Below are 20,928 nucleotides of genomic sequence, written 5' to 3' on the forward strand. Positions count from 1 at the left end.
CTACCGGCAGACGTTAAACGCCATCCGCTGATTGGCAACACGACGCGAGTCTGTGCCAGACTCATCTCACAGACGCCCTTGTCCTCGAACAACTCACCGCTGTGTCCCATTTTGGGGCACCCCCAGTTCATACCGGGCATACGTGACTAGGCCTTTCGAGATCTAGTCGAGGCGGGATTCCACCAAGCCTCCCACTTTAGTTCGGGAGGGCGGTGGAATACTACCGCGGAACTTTCTGACCCCACAGGCCCGTTTCGGTTGGACTTCCTGAGGTCCCACCAACTAAACCACTTCCTTCGATCCCTGACACCGCCAGCCACCAATCCCCAGCCCCTCACACCACTACAGGATCTCTGCAATTCCTCAGGTACCACGTCACATACACTCTCCGTAGCCTATAGTCTTATAAACGCTCCATGCGCAGACTTCGTGCCCCCGGGTATGCTTAAATGGGAAAGGGAGCTAAACCGTCAGTTTACTACGGCCGAACGACAACGCATTCTGAGATTCACGCACAAATCCTCAATCTGCGCCAAGACGCAGGAAACGAGCTACAAACTCCTGTCACGATGGTACAGGACACCAGTACTGCTCCACAAGTTCTTCCCGGCGACGCCTGACCTTTGCTGGCGCTGTCGGGCAGACAGGGGGACGCTACTGCACATTTTTTGGTCTTGCCCTGGCCTTAGTCGCTTTTGGCGGGTGATCCGTGAGGTGGCCCAGAAGTTCACGGCCCGCACTATACCGGACGACCCAGCGTTCTTCCTCCTGCACGTATCTACCGTCCCGGAGAAGACATATAAAAAATCTGTGATCAGGCACCTGTTGGATGCAGCAAAGGCCTGCATCCCTCTACATTGGAAGGCCACGCTCCCGCCGACAGTATCCCAATGGATCACGAAGGTAGAGGAGATAAAGCACATGGAGGATCTCATCCTCACAGCACACAACAGGCAGGAAACATTTACCGACACCTGGCAGTTATGGAATATCTTCATCTACTCAGCTGAGGGCCAGGCACTGAGAGAGCCCGCGACGGTTGGGTGAACGCTACCATACCAGTGCGATTCCCCCCCCCCTGCCCCAGTCCATTTACATAACAGGATGCGAACCCACAAGGTACAGGGACTACCCCTATGGTGAGACTATCTGTAAGGTGACCGACCCCCCCCCCCCCCTATCCCTGCCCACCCTCTCTCTTCCTTCCCTCTTTCAGACCTGTTTCCTTTCCCTGGAACTTTCTACTACCCCACACTGGGGCTCTTTCCCCCTTCCATTTCTTCTTCTCGACATAAAAAGAAAAAGAGGGGACGGGTCGTGTGGACCCGACACTGGGCTACGACTCAACAAACACGCTTCCCTATTTTAATAGGAGATACCCTCTGGGAGCCACCACTGGTTTTACCAGGGGACGGAGCCCGGGAGCCCTCCTAGGACACACACGCCACTTAACGCTTGCGCCACACAGTAGGCGCCTACCATGATCCATCATGCAATGTGTAACGTTATATTGATCCCGTGTATTGTTGTGACCTACTTATCATATCACATGTACTGTTTGTACTATTGTAACATGTCGGCCCGCGCGGCCTTGTCCCTGTCTATAAATAAACAAATAAAAAAAAAAAAAAAAAAGGGAACTTGTTTTAAATTTAACCCATGGATATCTAACCGATAGCAAAAAAACGATCGTTTGTAGGCACGACCATCGGTTAAAAATCCACGCATGCTCAGAATCAAGTTGACGCATGCTTGGAAGCATTGAACTTCATTTTTTTCAGCACATCGTTGTGTTTTACGCCATCACATTCTAACACGGTCGTTTTTTTAACCGATGGTGTGTAGGCGCGACTGACCATCAGTCAGCTTCATCGGTTAACCGATGAAAACGGTCCATCAGACCGTTCTCATCGGCAGGGCTGTGGAGTCGGAGTCGGGGGAAATTTTGGGTACCTGGAGTCGGAGTCGGCAAACAATGCACCGACTCCGACTCCTACTAAATTTAAATTGGAATTAAAAAAAAAAAAGCAAGTTTAAATGTCCCAATTCACAAAAAGTTATAATTAATGACTTCTCTACTGTAAGAATAAAGACCAATGCATGCAGTGCCTCACGTAACAGCAAAACGAACATGTTAAGTGACCGTGAAGAAGCATGCTTTTCATGTGCTTCACTATATGGCACGCAACGCACAATTAGGAGCTGCAATATTTATACTTTCTATAGTGTTGGGTTCTGCTTTTACAGGGAACGCAGCGTCCATGTGTAACCTAGGCTCTCACTGATAAGGGATTAAATAAATATGTTTTTTGCAGGACTAGAGAGTGAGACACTTGTATAAGTGAAGGGAATGGAGGGCCAATAGTTCAAGACTGAAGCTGTAAACCATTGGAAAAACTGCTGTCATTTAGCTAAGGCTATAAAAACTTGTAAACTCCGATTGTTAGCTTAAACTTTAAACACGACTATGGGATTCTCCTAGGAAAATCATGTTTTAGAATAAAAAACTTTGTTTTCATTGTGTTTGTCTTTTGCTTAAACTGTGCAATACAGTAGACTGTTGGCTTCCCAGCCAGTAGTCCTGTGGTAGGTTGCGTTTCTTTCCCTCAAGGAATGTATAAAATACATTCGCATATTAATACAGAGGAGTCGGAGTCGGGGAGTCGGAAGTACATAAAACTGAGGAGTCGGAGTCGGAACATTTATCTACCGACTCCACAGCCCTGCTCATCGGTTTGACCGATCATGTGTACGCGGCCTAAGAGTTTCAATTTGTATGCAATCAGCCAGGCCCTTGCACTACATGGTATTGGTAAATCTGAAGACAAAAATCTGCAGAAAATCTAATAGTGTGGGGCCTTAGTGTTTGTGAAAGTTTACACCACAAAATGTACTCAGCCAATGAGAGGTAATGACTCCATTTTTATTTTTCTACTGCTATCAATGGGCAACACGGTACAACACTTCATCCATGTCTTTGGTGATCTCTGATCTCTTTATGAACCATTTCTTACATGATGAAGATCAGCCATGGAGTATATCTGAGGTGTATATCAGGGTGTGCTTCTTCCCCACATGAGAGCTGTGATGTCCAGCAACATTTATATACAAGACATTTCCCACACTCAAGGCACTAATACACCAGACATTTCCCACACTCAAGGCACTAATACACCTCAAGGGTTGTGTGGGATCCCTTATGTACAGGAAGACAGGACTTCAGTGAGGAACATTTCCCTCACTCAGGACAGGAATGCGGCTTCTCCCTCTTGTGAGATCTCTGATGTGTGTAAAGATGGGACTTCTGTGAAAAACATTTCCCGCACTCAGGACAGGAATATGGCTTCTCCCCCGTGTGAGATCTCTGATGTGTGTCAAGAATGGACTTCCGTGAAAAACATTTCCCGCACTCAGGACAGGAATGCGGCTTCTCCCCTGTGTGAGATCTCCGATGTGTGTCAAGAATGGACTTCCGTGAGAAACATTTCCCACACTCAGGACAGGAATGCAGCTTCTCCCCCGTGTGAGATCTCTGATGTGTGTAAAGATTGGAAATCTGTGAAAAACATTTCCCGCACTCAGGACAGGAATATGGCTTCTCCCCTGTGTGAGATCTCTGATGTGTGGAAAGACTAACCTTCTGTGAAAAACATTTCCCACACTCAGGACAGGAATACGGCTTCTGCCCCGTGTGAGATCTCTGATGTGTGTAAAGATGGGACTTCCGTAAGAAACATTTCCCGCACTCAGGACAGGAATGTGGCTTCTCCCCCGTGTGAGATCTCTGATGTATGGAAAGACTAGACTTCAATGAAAAACATTTACCACACTGAGGACAGAAATATGGCTTTTCCCCCGTGTGAGATCGCTGATGTGTGGAAAGACTGGACTTCTGTGAAAAACATTTCCTGCACTCAGGACAGGAATACGGCTTCTCCCCCGTGTGAGATCTCTGATGTGTGGAAAGATAGGACTTCTGTGAAAAACTTTTTCCGCACTCAGGACAGGAATACGGATTCTGCTCTGTGTGAGATCTCTGATGTCTGTAAATATGCAACTTCTTTGAGAAACATTTACCACACTCAGGACAGGAATACGGCTTCTCCCCCGTGTGAGATCTCTGATGTCTGCAAAGATGGGACTTCTGTGAAAAACATTTCCCGCACTCAGGACAGGAATACGGCTTCTCCCCCGTGTGAGATCTCTGATGTGTGGAAAGATGGGACTTCCGCGAGAAACATTTCCCGCACTCAGGACAGGAATGCGGCTTCTCCTCTGTGTGAGATCTCTGATGTGTGTAAAGCTTGGACTTCATTGAAAAACATTTCCCACACTCAGGACAGGAATGCGGTTTCTCCCCCGTGTGAGATCTCTGATGTGTGTAAAGACTGGACTTCTCTGAAAAACATTTCCCACACTCAGGACAGGAATACGGCTTTTCTCCTGTGTGAGATCTTTTATGCCTATTAAGTTTAGATTTAGAAGGGAAAAGCTTTCCGCACTCAGTACAGGAAAAGCCCTTCTCTGTTGGAAGGACGGCACCGTCCCGCACAGTCTGAGGTTCCTCAGGATAAGAGGAATACGATGGTTCGGGACCGTCCCGCACAGTCTGAGGTTCCTCAGGATAAGAGGAATATGATGGTCCGGCACCGTTCCGCACAGTCTGAGGTTCCTCAGGATAAGAGGAATACGATGGTCCGGCACCGTCCCGCACAGTCTGAGGTTCCTCAGGATAAGAGGAATACGATGGTCCATCTACACTGTGTGGTGCCGGATGGACATTTGAGGTAGTCAGGTTTTCTCCTGGACTATACTTTGTGATGTCCTCATCTTCTACTTTACAGTCTGGAGACAAAGTGAGACAATCCTCTGAGGTTTTCCTCATCTCCCGTCCATCTACTAAAATAGAAATACAAAGATTATTACTAGACATGAGCTGATTGGTTCCCCCTAAACCAGGACTCCACCCACATCAGGCAGCTTTGTCTCTGAGGAGCTTACAATTCCCTCCTCAAGGTAACTAGTAAATGGCTCCTCTGATCTACTACCAGATCATTTCTTTATTCATGGACCTTAGTCAGAGAGTGAGGAAACAACGAGAACTGTCTTTTATAGAAGTGACAGTGATGAGGGGATTATAGGACGAGTGTCCCTACCCTCTCCATCACTCATTGCCATCTTCCCAACATAAGAAGTCCTGCACTTCCTTATTTAGTCCATAATTTAGTCATGAATAACAGCGGGGCTGTTATTCATGACTAAGGTTAAGGTTCCAAAGTTTGAGAATGTTATCACATTATTATCACCATGTAAAAGTCTGTGCTCCAATCACATCATCAGATATATCATTACCAGGTGGTAGGAAATGGGTGCAAAAGAAGTCAGGATTATGTACAATTTATTATGTAGAATACAACAGTTAGGATTTTATAGTATCAGAATGATGTAATGTACAACATAGAGTATATAGTGCAGGGGTCAAGAGTATGTAATGTACAATATAAATTATATAGTGCAGGGATTAGGACTCATAATATTGGTAGATACATTTTTTACATGAGACAAGTTGCAGAGATCCCACACCGCTGCCTCCCATCTCCTGAGACTGCACTCAGTGACTTGGGTCTGAGACTATACAGACTTATCCCTCCACCCGGCACAGCCAGCAGACAACAGAGCAAGTAATCCTGGGAGGAGAATTTGTCCTGTCAGAGATCTTGCCACACCCGGGTATGGGGCAGAAGACCTAAAACACATACCCCAGATCGAGTACCGCCTATGGTGAAAATTAACATTTTGCTGCCAGCTGAACCCCAGAATCTCCATAAATCCAGTCTAGAGACATAAATTGTGTCTGCAGCACAGAGAAGGAAGATTATCCGAGAGAAATACAGGACGGGGAACACAGCTCAGGAAAGTGACCAGGGGATTACAGGCTGATATCACCCAGTCCTTGGCCTACTCTGGACCAATCAGTGAGCAGTATGGGTGGAGGAATGGATTTAGTGTTAATGACCCACCTGTGCTGATCTCCGTAGGAGTGTCCTCCTCTATAAATGTCCCCGTTATTCCATCCTCCTCCATAGACTGCTGATCATCCCTCACATACGTCTCTTCTTCTTCTGATTTCACCTCAAATTCTATATCGATTGGATCTCCACTCTAAATCAAGAGAATGAGAGAGAATATCATCTGTAAACAATAGGATTTATTATTGTGACCTCACACAAAAAATCCAAACATTGTTTCCACAAGTCCATGTTCTAGATACTCCGTCCTACCAACCTTGTAACAGTGGGGGATGGTGTGACCTTCCTGTGTGGAATCCCGGGAATACAGAGGACTAGGACATCTCTCTGGTGGGTTCCTGGTATTAGGTGGCTCCATCATATCCTTGTGTCCTTCTGAAAACTCCTCCATTACTCCATACTCCTCATCCTCCTCTTTAAACTCTTGTTTAACATCAATATTATCATCCCCGAGATTTTCACTCTGAAAGATGTATGAAAACATTCATTGTAACAAACATGCTGTGTATAGGGGCGTGTCAAGCTGCAGACCAAGATGGCCGCTTGGCTCTAGAACACCCTGCCACAACGGGGTCTATATCTCGGCTCACAGCGCACTAGACAGCCACTTTTAACATTGGGGAACTACCAGGCTATGTCCCGCAGAAGAAATCAGATACCGGGACCTTGCCGCCTAACAGATTTCTTCATGCAGACGACCAGCAAGCATGCACAAGATGGCACCCGGGAGAAAGGCCACTCTCCTCTTCCTCCTCACATAGAGCCTTTACCTCTTACAGCCTCAAACGATCTCTCTGAGGCCTCGTACACACGACGGGACATGTCCGATGAAAACGGTCCGCGGACCGTTTTCATCGGACATGTCCGCTGGTGGATTTTGGTCTGATGGCTGTACACACTGTGACGGTATCGGTATGATATCCCCGTCAAGCATTCCCTCCTCTCCATACAAGAACATCACAGGATCCTCCACACATGAGTCAAGACTGAATGCTGGAACCAAGACTGATTTATTGGCAGCTTGCTGCTGGTTATAAATACAGTTTTACAAGCTAAATCCTTAATCAAGGAACAATGGGAGCTCCACCCCCTTTTCACCCACTCTGGAGTTTCTCATACAGAATATAGCCAGACAATTCGAAGCCGACCTGAGACACATTTTCTTTAAATAATGACATCAGGGAAGTTAATTACAAGGTGTACAGAACACATTAGCTGGGCAGCCTGGCACCGCATAATGAAGCAATCAGAATACATAACATGAGTCACCTCTAATCACAGTAACAGGATTAACATCCCTTTGAAATAAGGAGCTAGCTGCAGACGGGTCATTAACATGTCAATAGCTTGTAACACATGAATCCATTTTACCTCTAACCCACAATTTAACCAAGCAGGGAGATTTACACTGACATATCCTTCACAATGGCCCCCCTTTTTCTCCCTGCTCCGGCAAACCCGGTTGGACCTTCCCTGGTCCAGTAGGGTTGACGGGTTCAGAGCTTTTAGTCCGAGGTTAACTCCGTTTGGCGTGACTGACCTCCATTGGTAACTGCTTCCGACTCAGGGATGCCACCGGGTCGTCAGATCACACGCCGGTCAGTCCCCAAGTCTTTGTGCGATCTGCAGAGTCACCAGAAGTCAGTGTGAAGACGGCGAATGGGTCTGTGCGCCGCCGTCTAGGTGTCCCGCTATGGGAGGGGCAGGTTATGGCTCTGAAGTGACAATCACAGGAGATTCATAAAAAGGAAAAGTTATATTTGTTGAAATGCTGTAGCACTGGTGCTCAGAGTCCGGGGGGGAGGGGAATCAGAGCCCCATAAGGTCAGCCACCCCCTGCTCCCTCCGCAGCCACCGGTTCTCCTCTTGGAGCTTCTCCAGCTCCATCTCCAGTTCATGGAGCCTGGGGGGGTCAGCCTGCTGTGACCTCAGGTGGTTGTTCTCCTCCTCCATGCGGCTTATGCACTCCTCCAGCTCCATGTATTCACGGATCAGCTCCTGCTTGCTCATGTCCTGCAGGCTTTCCACGTGGTCCTTCATCATCAGGAACTGGGTGGTGGTGTAAGGGGCCACCGGTGGGCCCTTGGCGAACATCTCGGCCCGCATCTGGGGCGCCCGCTGCGATTCCATCTCCTCCAGTCGCTTTTTCTCCTCCCAGGTCCGCTGGTTATATGACTTCCAGGACCTCTTCTTCTTGGAGGGTAGCTGGCGGTGCCTCTTTCTGCCCAGCTCCCTCCAGGGCCCCTCCGGCTCATGGCTGTCGCCCATGACCAGCTGACAATGGTGTTCCCTGTTGTCCGTAATAACAGATTGTACCATGAGGGCTTCGTAAGGGGTGCCCAATGGTTCTTCCTGACCCAGCTCCTGGGGATCCCAAGCCGAGTCTACACAATGGGCTGCTGCTGGTGGGCGGTACCCAGGTTGAGACCAATTTGACCTGGTGTTGTCATTCATGGGGCAATTCTGCTTGAAGTGACCCAACTGTTTGCACCGGAAGCAGCGTTGTTCGTTGTCCTCCTGGCGTGGGTAGCGAGGGCTAGATGTCATCGGTCTGTTAGGCGGTTGGTATCTAGCAGCTGGTGGGTGTGAGGGCGCCGTTGGTCGTGGAGGTTGTACCCGTGGTGTGACCTGGTTTGTCTTGCGAGTATCCGCATATTCATCCGCCAACTTCGCGGCCTCTGGTAGAGTCATGGGCCTGCGATCTCTCACCCAATCTTTGACGTCCGTCTGGATGTGATTGTAAAATTGCTCCAGGAGCATTAGTTGCAAAATGTCCTCTGCGGTGGTGGCCTGGCTGCTGTTAACCCAGTTAGAGGCCGACCGGGACAACTGGCATGCCCATTCCGCGTAAGAGTCTTTCGTGGTTTTGCGTGAGTCCCTGAACTTCTGTCGGTGGGACTCTGGGGTTACTGCATAACGAGCCAGGAGCACTTCTTTAACCCGAGCGTAGCTATGGATATCCTGATCTGGCACGGTCCGGAAAGCATCAGAAGCTTTGCCTGACAGTTTGCCTGACAATATTGCAACCCACTCTCTTCTAGCTATTCGGTGCAGGTTACATTGTCGCTCAAAATCCGCCAGGTAGTTATCAATCTCACAGTCCTTTTCATCAAAAGCTTTAAAAGCGCTAAACGGAATCTTCCTTGCGTCTGCTGTGCTGTACTCACTGTTTGGAGAATGTGCAGCTGCTTGTTGGACTGCTGCCAGTTTTAACTGTAGCTCTGCATCTCTTATTTGTTTATCCTCCTTCGCTAACAGGTCCATCACTTTCAGCACCACATCCGGCGTTGGGTTCGGGCCGAACCACGCTAGCTTCTCTCTCATTAGCTTGTTGGCTGGTGATTCCTCCTCCTGAATCACTGGTGTCTCCATCTCTTGTACTGCTGGCGTTGCTGCAATCACGTTCTCCTGGTCTAGCTCCATTAATTCTGCTATGATGACCCGCTTGGTTTTGTTGCTAGCAATCCTTCCACGAACTTCCAGTAGTTCTTTTAAGCAGGGTGTAGCAGCCTTCCATTCACTGTTCCCAGTGTCTGCTTGGAGTCCTGGTGTAAGGGAGAGTAGAAGGGAAGATCCCGCTGCTGCCAACCAATTGTGACGGTATCGGTATGATATCCCCGTCAAGCATTCCCTCCTCTCCATACAAGAACATCACAGGATCCTCCACACATGAGTCAAGAATGAATGCTGGAACCAAGACTGATTTATTGGCAGCTTGCTGCTGGTTATAAATACAGTTTTACAAGCTAAATCCTTAATCAAGGAACAATGGGAGCTCCACCCCCTTTTCACCCACTCTGGAGTTTCTCATACAGAATATAGCCAGACAATTCGAAGCCGACCTGAGACACATTTTCTTTAAATAATGACATCAGGGAAGTTAATTACAAGGTGTACAGAACACATTAGCTGGGCAGCCTGGCACCGCATAATGAAGCAATCAGAATACATAACATGAGTCACCTCTAATCACAGTAACAGGATTAACATCCCTTTGAAATAAGGAGCTAGCTGCAGACGGGTCATTAACATGTCAATAGCTTGTAACACATGAATCCATTTTACCTCTAACCCACAATTTAACCAAGCAGGGAGATTTACACTGACATATCCTTCACACACACCATCAGACCAAATTTCCCGCGGACAACGAATGCGGTGACGTGGCCGCGCCGATGATGCGGCAACGTGCGCGACCCTGGAAGGTCAATGCTTCCATGCATGCTTCCATCACTGCGAGGGCTTTCGGCCGAGCGGACATGTCCGGTGAGTCATACAGAAGACCGAACATGTCCGACGGACAGGCTTCCAGCGGACATGTTTCTTAGCATGCTAAGAAACATTTGTCCGCTGGAAACCTGTCCGATCCGCTGGAAAATTGTCCGGTCGGCCGTACACACGACCGAACATGTCCGCGGAAACTGGTCTGACGGACCAGTTTCAGCAGACATGTTCGGTCGTGTGTACGAGGCCCGACATGGAGGACTTCTCACAGCAGTATGACAACCCCACAGCTTCTGATAGAGGTAAGAGAGCTGTAGAATCACCTGCACACTCTCCACAGAAACTTCCCTCAGCTAAGAAGTATCAATGGGAAGACATCCCTGAGTCAGCAGCAGACACTCCAGCAGAGCACACAGCACCCCAGCTGCCTTCCCTGCTTAAAAGGGGTGTTCCGGGCAAAAATAATTAAAAGCCAGCAGCTACACATACATTCCTGAAAGTGGGAAAGGATACCTGTCTTTGACAGGTATCCTGTCCCCCCTCCCCCCGAAAGGTGCCAATTGTGACACCGGAGGGGGGAGGAATCCGATGAGCGGAAGTTCCACTTTAGGGTGGAGCTTCCCTTTAAGATGCCCCTGCCTCAGAAATCACCATTACAGCTATGTTATTATCCCTCCAGGCTGGTCTGCATTATAAGCTACGCTCCTCAGTGTCCCACCTTACTCACAGAATAGATGGCATTGAAGACCGCACAGATCACCTAGAATCAGTTAGGAGTGATCATAAAAAGCACATGGATGAAATGGTGGATGCTCATGAGGAACAGACGGACATGAACTACAAATTGAAAGTTGCAGATTTAGAGGATCGCTCCCGCCGCAATAATTTAAAAATAAGAGGGATCCCTGAAGCTGTTAAACCACAAGAGCTCATATCTTCCTTGCAGCAGCTTTTCCTAAAGCTTATCCCAGATCTCACACCTAGAGATTTACTAATATAGAGCACACAGGATCACCAAACCAACACATCTGCCTGAAACAGTCCCTAGAGACGTGCCAACGAGGATCCATTTTTATCATATCAAAGAACGCCTACTCAGAGCGAGCAGATCCTCCTGCGCACTCTCCCCTCCACACACGGGGATAGCCCTGTACCAGGACCTGTCTACAGCAACCTCAAAATTGAGAAAAGGATATACCCCCATCACTGCGATTTTGAGTGACCACAATAAAGTTTGCCGCTGGGACTTCCCCACCAAATTTCTGGTCACATATCAGAGCCAACAAATCACCATCACAGCCCCTAAAGATGGCTACAAGATGCTCCATAACTGGGGCCGAACAACTTCATCATCTACAAGTCACCCAAGTAACAACACAATCCGTAGATCCTGAGAAATATGCTGCATAGCCATCTAAAACCTACCTGATTCTCTCATGATCACAAAGTCTACCTACCCCCCCCTCAGACAAGATGTCTAGTTCCTCATTACCCACTTGATCTGAGGCCCAGAATGTTATAAATTGTTCATCTGTTTAATCTTTTTCTGGTTATCACACACCCTGGCAAGAAGTATGATACGCACACAGCCTACATTCACTGCAATTGTTTCTATAATTTTTTTGTGTTTATTACTTTATTATTAAGTGTTTGTTTAATCATAACCTACTGCTTATGATAATACTAACCTGAGTCCAGGTACTGTTCCTTACCCTCCCATGCACCTACAACTCAGTGGTACTTTTACCTGTCAATATGTCCATCTGTATTACCACTATCAATGCAAATGGCCTTAATAGCCCCTACAAAAGGTCTAGAATGTGGCGAGAAGCCATCACTCAAAAAACAGACATACTTTGAGTTCAAGAAACGCACTTTATGCAAAAAAAGCTCCCTCATGTCAACACCACCTCTACCCCCCCATACTTACTTTGCACATGCTACCAAAAAAACTAGGGGTGTCATGATTGCAATACATAAATCCCTAGCTTTCAAGCACCGTCACCTGGAGGCTGATCCCTATGGCAGATACCTAATCCTAGATGCCCTCTTTGACAATATACCATATGTTATAGACAACATATATGCTTCTACTTCTCATCAAAAACAATAATGAATAATCCCATTACCTCATTATCTCATTACCCAAAGGAATGCATAATTTTATGCAGAGATTTTAATGACAGGATTGATACCACTCTTGACTCCTCTAACCAGTACAGACAAAGATCCACGGCCCTTTCCACACTCAGGCCCCGTACACACGACAGAGTTTCTCGGCAGAATTCACAGAGAAACTCGGTCAAAACCCGGATTCTGCCGAGAAACTCTGTCGTCTGTACAGTTTTGGCTCGATGGAGCCGCCGAGGAGCTCGTCGAGAAAATAGAGAACATGTTCTCTATTTTCTCGTTGTTCTATGGGAGAAGGCGGCCCGCCGAGCTCCTCGGCGGCTTCATCCCAGAACTCGACGAGGAACTCGACGTGCTTGGCACGTCGAGTTCCTCGGCCGTGTGTACGGGGCCTCACACAACTGGAAGATCTTTATGATTCCTGGCGGTGTTTACATGGAACAGAGAGGGACTATACCTTCTACTCTGCCGCACAAAATTCATACTCCAGAATTGACCTTTTCCTGCAAACCATATCCCATGCAAAAATAGGCTTAATTACATGGCAAGACCACGCACCGGTTACAATGAACTTTTCGATCAATCGGTCCAATAAACTGTCCACCATCTGGTGCATGAAAACCTCCCTTTTATCCCAACCTCAGTGTCAGGAAAAGATCAAGCAGGAGTTGGAGACCTACTTTGTGTGCAAAATGAACTCTGTATCAATGTACTGCTTTGGAACTCCCATAAAGCCTTTATGAGAGGTGTTTTCATTAAGCTTGGGGCCCAAGAGAAACGTATGCGAAACAAGAAATACAATATAGTTCTTGATCAGGTACACAAATTAGAAAAGACAAACAAATCCTCCCCTAATGATGCAGATACCACCTGCTTAAGTACACTCAGAGAGGAGTTTTGCCTCCTTTGATAACCACATCAAACGACAAAGTCACATGATATCAGGGGTTGTCAAATTTGCTTGGAATCTAGGAGCCAGCTAAAAAAGTTAGGAGCCAGAAAACGCACCCCGTCCCGACGAGCTTGCGCGCAGAAGCGAACACATACGTGAGCAGCGCCCGCATATGTAAATGGTGTTCAAACCACACATGTGAGGTATCGCCGCGATTGGTAGAGCGAGAGCAATAATTCTAACCCTAGACCTCCTCTGTAACTCAAAACATGCAACCTGTAGATTTTTTTAAATGTCGCCTATGGAGATTTTAAAGGGTAAAAGTTTGTCGGCATTCCACGACCGGGACGTAATTTTGAAGCGTGACATGTTGGGTATGAATTTACTCGGCGTAACATTATCTTTCATAATATTAAAAAAAATGGGGATAACTTTACTGTTGTCTTATTTTTTAATTAAAAAAAGTGTAATTTTTTCCCAAAAAAGTGCGCTTGTAAGACCGCTGCGCAAATACGGCGTGACAGAAAGTATTGCAACGATCGCCATTTGGATATTGCATTTTTTTTAACAATAGTACCTTTTTTACAGTACAAGTGGCTCAGGGTGTCACGTCCTCTTTTTCTGTGAGCACCCCCATTGACTTCTAGGACCTGTGTGTGTCCCAGAAGACAAGCTGGCCATTCATAATGTGCCACGAGACTCGGGCATGCACAGTCAGAAACCGGCCGTGAAGCTGCAAGGCTCCACTATCAGTTTCCCTTAGTTGGAATGGCGGTGCCTGCACCTGATCCAATGGATGGATTGGCCTCTGGGGGCCGACATTGTAGGCTCCCTGGACAGGTAAGTGTCCTTATTAAAAGTCAGCAGCTCCAGTGTTTGTAGCTGTCGACTTTAAAAAAAAATTGTGACTGGAACACCGATTTAAGAAACTACAGGATATCGGCACCTCCCTCCGAACCACCCGGGCTTCCTGGGCTGGGAAGATGGCACCATCCAAAATGTTCTTCTTGCCTCACATGCTATATATGATCCAAACTCTCCCAGTACCACTACTCTCTTCTCAACTGGATGCGCTACAACGCACCATCAACAACTATATCTGGGATGGCAAACACCCCAGAGTTAGACACTCCACCATGTGCACTGCAGCGGCCAAAGCAGGAATGGGAGCTCCTAACCTCAAGAACTACTACAAAGCAGTTCTTCTAAACCAACCCAACATTGGTGGTCACAATCATCTTGCCCTCTATGGGCGCAAATAGAAGAGTACCCCCACCAAATCTCTGCTAGCAGCCATATGGCTATAACATCGACTAACGCCATCTTTCTTAAGCACAGTAAATGCAACCCTCAAAGTCTGGAGTTCTATTAATCGCCAAAATAACGGTCTCTCGGAAAAAGCAATGGAATCTCTCCCTCTGGCTGCGCTGGAAATAATATGGTCTGATGTGTCCCTAGCCTCCTGGATAACAGCGGGCATTACCACAATTGGAAACATTCTACATGAAGGGAAGCTTCCAACACCTACATGAAGATTACAACATTCCCAATAAGGACTTCTTCAAGTACCTAAGAGTGCGACATGCTCTGTCCTCTCTCACAAAATAAGATCAACCCATCATGATGGGTCCATGGTACGTGTCTGGTGGTCCTGCCCTCTGCTCCTTCCCTTCTGGCAATCTGTTCAAACACTCATCACCAACATCACCGGCAACTCTACAAAAATCACACCCAACTGGCATTGCTAGGCTTGGGAATGGGAACATGGGATTCTTCTCATCATGTCATCCTTACTCACATCCTAATTGCAGCTAGACTTTCCATAACAAGGAACTGGAATATCATATCGCCACCTTCTTCTCAACTAGTCTCCCAACTCCTTAATCTACATCTACAGATGGAACTTATGTTTCCCATAGCAAACCTGACCCTACCTGAATTCCAGAGTGAATGGGCCCCATGGCTCAATTACTTCAATATTAACACCACCGCCTTACTTTGTTGATTACACAGTACTGCTCTATGTTGTACCTGACGATGTCTATCCTATTTGCTGAACACAACCCTCTCTCTCTGCCGAATTCCTTAAGTATAAAGTTGTCCACTACCTCATCATAACACAGCACCCCCCCCCCCCCCCCCATTTACCTGGATCTGAAATCTGTACTCCATAACATATTGTCATAAGAATTCTGCTTTGATATATTTGTATTCACAAACGTTTTCTTGATTGTCATATTGTATCATCTATGCCTTACGATGCACTCATAAGTGAAAGTTTGCAATACTTTAATAAAAAAACATGCTGTGTATAAATTCAGAACTACCAATAATTGTCACTCATCTACCTGATGATGGTGGGGGATGGTGTGACCTTCCTGTGTGGAATCCCGGGAATACAGAGGACGGGGACATCTCTCTGGTGGGTTTCTGTAGCTGGATGACTCCACCATGGTGTCCTGGTACAGATCTTTGTGTTCTTTTACAAACTCTGACTCCTCCATCACCCCATCCTCATCATCCTCCTCTTTTATCTCTTCTTTAACCTCAACTTTAGGATCTCTCAGGTTTCCACTCTGAATATAGAATAAAAATGACATCAATGGTAACAATGCAGATAATGTACAGATCCTAATGATACTATCAGTGATTGTTCCTCATCTACCTGATGATGGTGGGAGATGGTGTGACCTTCCTGTGTGGAATCCCGGGAATACAGAGGACGGGGACATCTCTCTGGTGGGTTCCCATTACTGGATCCATCTGTAGGAAACACACACACTGACTGAATCCATTGTTTCTATGTGTTTATCAGATGATGGGGGATCTAGGTGGAGCCTCCGTACTGCTCTCTCCTTTACAATAAAGTCTCCTCTTACCCGGTGATGTGAGGGGCGGCTGATTGTCCATCATGACGTCCTTGTAGAGATCCTTGTGTCCTTCTAAATACTCCCACTCCTCCATGGAGAAATAGACAGTGACATCCTGACACCTTATAGGAACCTGACACACACAATGATACAGTCACCATCCAGACACACCCCTTGTCTGTTACTGGATAATGTCCCAGAATTCCCGGCACCGCTCACCTCTCCTCCATCATCTCTCTGGTGACTTCTAGGATCTTCTTTGTATTTCTCTATTCTATCAGGGAGGGAGGTGGAGGCAATGTGATGGTCATATGATCTCCAGTAAATGTGTATATAGACTGCGCTGCCAAAAATATAAATAAAGATTATTAAACAGTTTGCCACATGTAAAGAATAAAGAAATGAATGACACCAGAAAACACAACTAATAGGGGTGCAACGGATCAAAAAACTCACGGTTCGGATCGTTCCTCGGATCAGGAGTCACGGATCGGATCATTTTTCGGATCAGCAAAAAAAAAATTGCAGCCTCACTGTGCCTCAAATTGCCGCCTCACTGTGCCCCAAATTGCCGCCTCCCTGTGCCTCAAATTGCCGCCTCCCTGTGCCTCAAATTGCCACCTCACTGTGCCTCAAATTGCCGCCTCACTGTGCCCCAAATTGCCGCCTCACTGTGCCCCAAATTGCCGCCTCACTGTGCCCCAAATTGCCGCCTCACTGTGCCCCAAATTGCCGCCTCGCCAGGGTGGAAGAAGTGAGAGGGCAGCCAGCAGGGCTGGATTTCCTTTCCCTGCCACCCCAAGGCCAGGTTTTGCAATGCACCCCCTCCCCACCAACCTAACCACCCCCCCGGAGAATAGCAGTTGGATGGCAGGGGCGGCATGGTTAGTTCAAATATTTTTTGTTTCTTCTTTTTTTTTATTACATTATCATTTTTTTTTTGTAGCTTGTCGTTTTTACTTTTTTAATTTTTGTATAATTTTCTTATTTTTAATATTATTTTTCTTCTTCTTTACTTTTTAATTACTTATTTTTTTATTAATTGAATTATTGTTTCTTCTTTTTTTTTTACATTTAACTTTATTGCTATCACACAAGAGAAAACAATTCTCTGTGTCATAGCAATTGAAGGTGACAGGTTCTCTTTGTTAACCCTGTCAGCTCCAAAAACAGTCCTCACAGTTGAGATAAGAAGAGCACAGCTCACCCATCTCACTGTGTGCTATTTGCAGCAAGGACAGGAGACTCGTCAGCTGGGGGAGGAGGAACGAACGGACGGAAGGCAGCTGGGGGGGGAACGGACGGACGGACAACAGCTGGAGAAGGGGGGGAACGGACGGACGGCAGCTGGAGGGGGGGAACGGACGGCAGCTGGAGGGGGGGAACGGACGGACGGCAGCTGGAGGGGGGGGGGGGTTATCAGAGCCAGCAGGGAGAAGTGTGGGGGGAACGGATGGCAGGCAGCAGCACATTGTCTCTGCTAGAAACCAACTGAACTCACCGCCGTCTCCACTCCTGCTCGTACACAGCCCCACCTCCTCCTAAGCCCACGCTGTAATAGACAAAACACATCAGCGCATTGGACACGCATTCTGTCTATCACAGCGTGGTTAGGAGCAGGCAGGGCTGTGTGCAAACAGCGGAGACAATTTCAATGTGTTTTTTTACCGCTTTGCTCTGCAGTCCCGCGGCACGCCACGGATCACGTGTGTGCCGATCCGAAGTCATTGATCCGTGCGGATCACGGATCAATGACGATCCGTTACACCCCTAACAACTAATGTCCAATGTATCAAAAAGTCCCCTTCAAATATTAGTTGCTTGAAAAACAAGAGGTAGGTGATCAGGTGCTGTGCCATTAGTGACAGATAAACACGTGACCACTTCCAGGGGACCCCACATGGATGACACTCACCACAATGGATGGATCTTCTATTACTAGATAGGTCTCACTGTGCATTTTTTGGTTGGACCCGCTGTGTATCTTGTCACCAACCTGACCATTCACATGTACCTGGATGTGATTTCTTCCAATGATATACACTGCCACTCCCCTGCTAATAAAAGTGGTATAATCTGTTTAGTATAGATGAGCGGTCTCCAAACTGTGGCCCGGGGGCTGCATGCGGCCCTTTGCTTGCCTTTATCTGGCCCTTGTGGCACTATTCCATTCACTGACACTAACAATAGGGGAATTATTTATCCCACTGACACCAACAATAGGGCACCATTCCTTCTATTGATATCAACAATGGGGCACTATTCATTTCATTGATATGAACAATGGGGTACAATTCCTTCCGCTGACACCAATGATGGGGCATTGTTCACTTCCACTGGACATTTTCTACTCTCACTGGCCCCTCTAAAGTCTAAACTGGCCCTTTGTTTATAAAGTTTGGAGACCCCTGATATAGACTGATGAGGTGAGAAGGTGATTGGTGGGAAAGGTGACACATCTCCAAAATGGAGAGTGATCCGGCCCTGTAAGTGGGGAAATGTTCTGCCCCTGAAGGGGTTAATCTAGGTCTCCACACTATATATGTGTGTATCATCATCTGCTGGAGATAAAAGACGTCACAGTGACTATGGAGGAAGAGGACGGACATGACGGGGTTACTGGGTGTAAATAGAAAATAAGATCTTATTACCTCCTTTACTGCCTCTTCCAGCAATGTCTTCTCTCTACTTCCTCCTGACTCACCTCTCACCCGGAACTTCCTGTCATGTATCTGACATCACTTCCTGTCTGTCTTCCTGATAGAAGTGAGATCACCATCTTGTGGAGCTCAGAGGAACTGCAGTCCTGAGAAATATATTGAAGTGGCCTTGTGCTGTGTGTGTATGTACTGTATATCCTTATAGATGGGTCATCTCCACTCCCACCAAGGGGGATAGAAATATATTACTGACTAGTCCAGCCTTTATCAGCCAGGGTTCCCCCAAAGGATTTTTGGGATTCCCTGTGAATTGATACATTTCTGTCTTTCAGTAACAACAATTTCATGATAATGTAAAAATGTCCTTCTTTCACTGATCACTGATATGAGGGGATCCTTCTCCCATCGGTCACCAATAAGGGACCAATAAACAGATCACTTGTTTGGTTGTGTTTGGGTTTGGAGTGAATTTGCCCTGTTTGGGGTGAGATAACGGCTGCACTGATTGGGTATTCAGCCAAGATGAACCTTCAGTTGCAGTATGACTACCAATGCTAAATGTGGCAGCTTCCCACCTCAGTGAGAGCAGATTTTAGTATTTCCTTTTAATAAAAAGTGTTACATGATGTGGGGTTCCCCTTTCTCTCCTCCCTGAGTGTGTATGAAGAGGCGGAGCTCTGAGTGTGTATGAAGAGGCGGAGCTCCTGAGTGTGTATGAAGAGGCGGAGCTCTGAGTGTGTATGAAGAGGCGGAGCCCCTGAGTGTGTATGAAGAGGCGGAGCCCCTGAGTGTGTATGAAGAGGCGGAGCTCTGAGTGTGTATGAAGAGGCGGAGCTCCTGAGTATAATGAGAGGGGGAACCAATGCGCAAATCCACCTAATAAAGAATAATTCTAAACTCAAAGGGAACTAAAATAAAATTAAAATAAATAAAATAAAATAGCAGCCACGACGAAAAGTGTTCTCACACTCAAGACAGATATGAATATTGGTGGGTGTAATGGCGCTAAAAACACTAGAAAAAACTTAAAAACAATAAATGATCCTCATCACTCGACCCATAAAATAATGGAGAAAGTTTCTTGGTAAATGCTCCAATGAATGTGAATAAATGTGTCCCACTCTTGGCGAATCCTGGAATACCATCCAGCATCAACAAAAAATGTGGAGGGTATTAATAGTGGCAAATAATAACAAATGATAAGTGAACAAACTGTGCCAAGCCAATGCACAATGTTGCATCAATACAATCAAAAGTGAGATATTTGGGTAACCAAATAAACATCAATATTAATGAAAAAAACGGAAATCCAGTATATAAAAAACACCAAAAAACAAAGGTCAAATAAAGTGCAGCGTGCAATAATTATAGTGTAACAAATTCCAAAGTGATCCGAAGTAGTTTAAAACAACATGCAAAAATTAAGCATGAAAATAAATCTATTGTGAAAAAATGTCCAGTGAAATGAACAATGTTACATTAATAACAATGTCTCTAAAATTCACCAATAGAGGTTAAAAATAAAAGCACAGTGATAATGGTAAAGTGTCACAGTGCATATAAGGTGAAGAAAAAAACAATCATAAAAAATGTTCAGTGAAAAAGATAAGTGCTCCAAATCGCAAATCTTTAAAATCCACAGCGTTCAGTGATCAATCCTGGATATGCATGCAAGCTTAGAACTTCCACCATCAGGATTCCCAGAAGTGTCCAACAAACTAGGTGTTCCAGCCCCTTACCTCAGAGCGGCTTGTATTTAAGCCTATATAGATGTCTCACAGGCAGTCAGCTGTTCATCCAGCTCCACAATCCCACGACCCAGTCACGGATGGTTGCAGTCTCTCAGAGGGAACATAAAGCAAGGGGAGCCTCCATGGTGTAGTAACATCAATGCATTTTATTGAAAAACAAATAGACACTCACATTTCTAGTAGTACAAAGTCGGCGTGTGTAAATCTTTGTGTCTCCCGCTCTGCGGCCGCGAGCGGGTGACGTCACCAGCAGCTCCTCCACGTCCTCACGCGTATCGCAACTGATTCACGTTGCTTACTCATAGGCTCCTGAGTGTGTATGAAGAGGCGGAGCCCTGAGTGTGTATGAAGAGGCGGAGCCCTGAGTGTGTA

This window comes from Rana temporaria, assembly GCF_905171775.1.
Source record: "Rana temporaria chromosome 4 unlocalized genomic scaffold, aRanTem1.1 chr4o, whole genome shotgun sequence".
Lineage (NCBI taxonomy): Eukaryota > Metazoa > Chordata > Amphibia > Anura > Ranidae > Rana > Rana temporaria.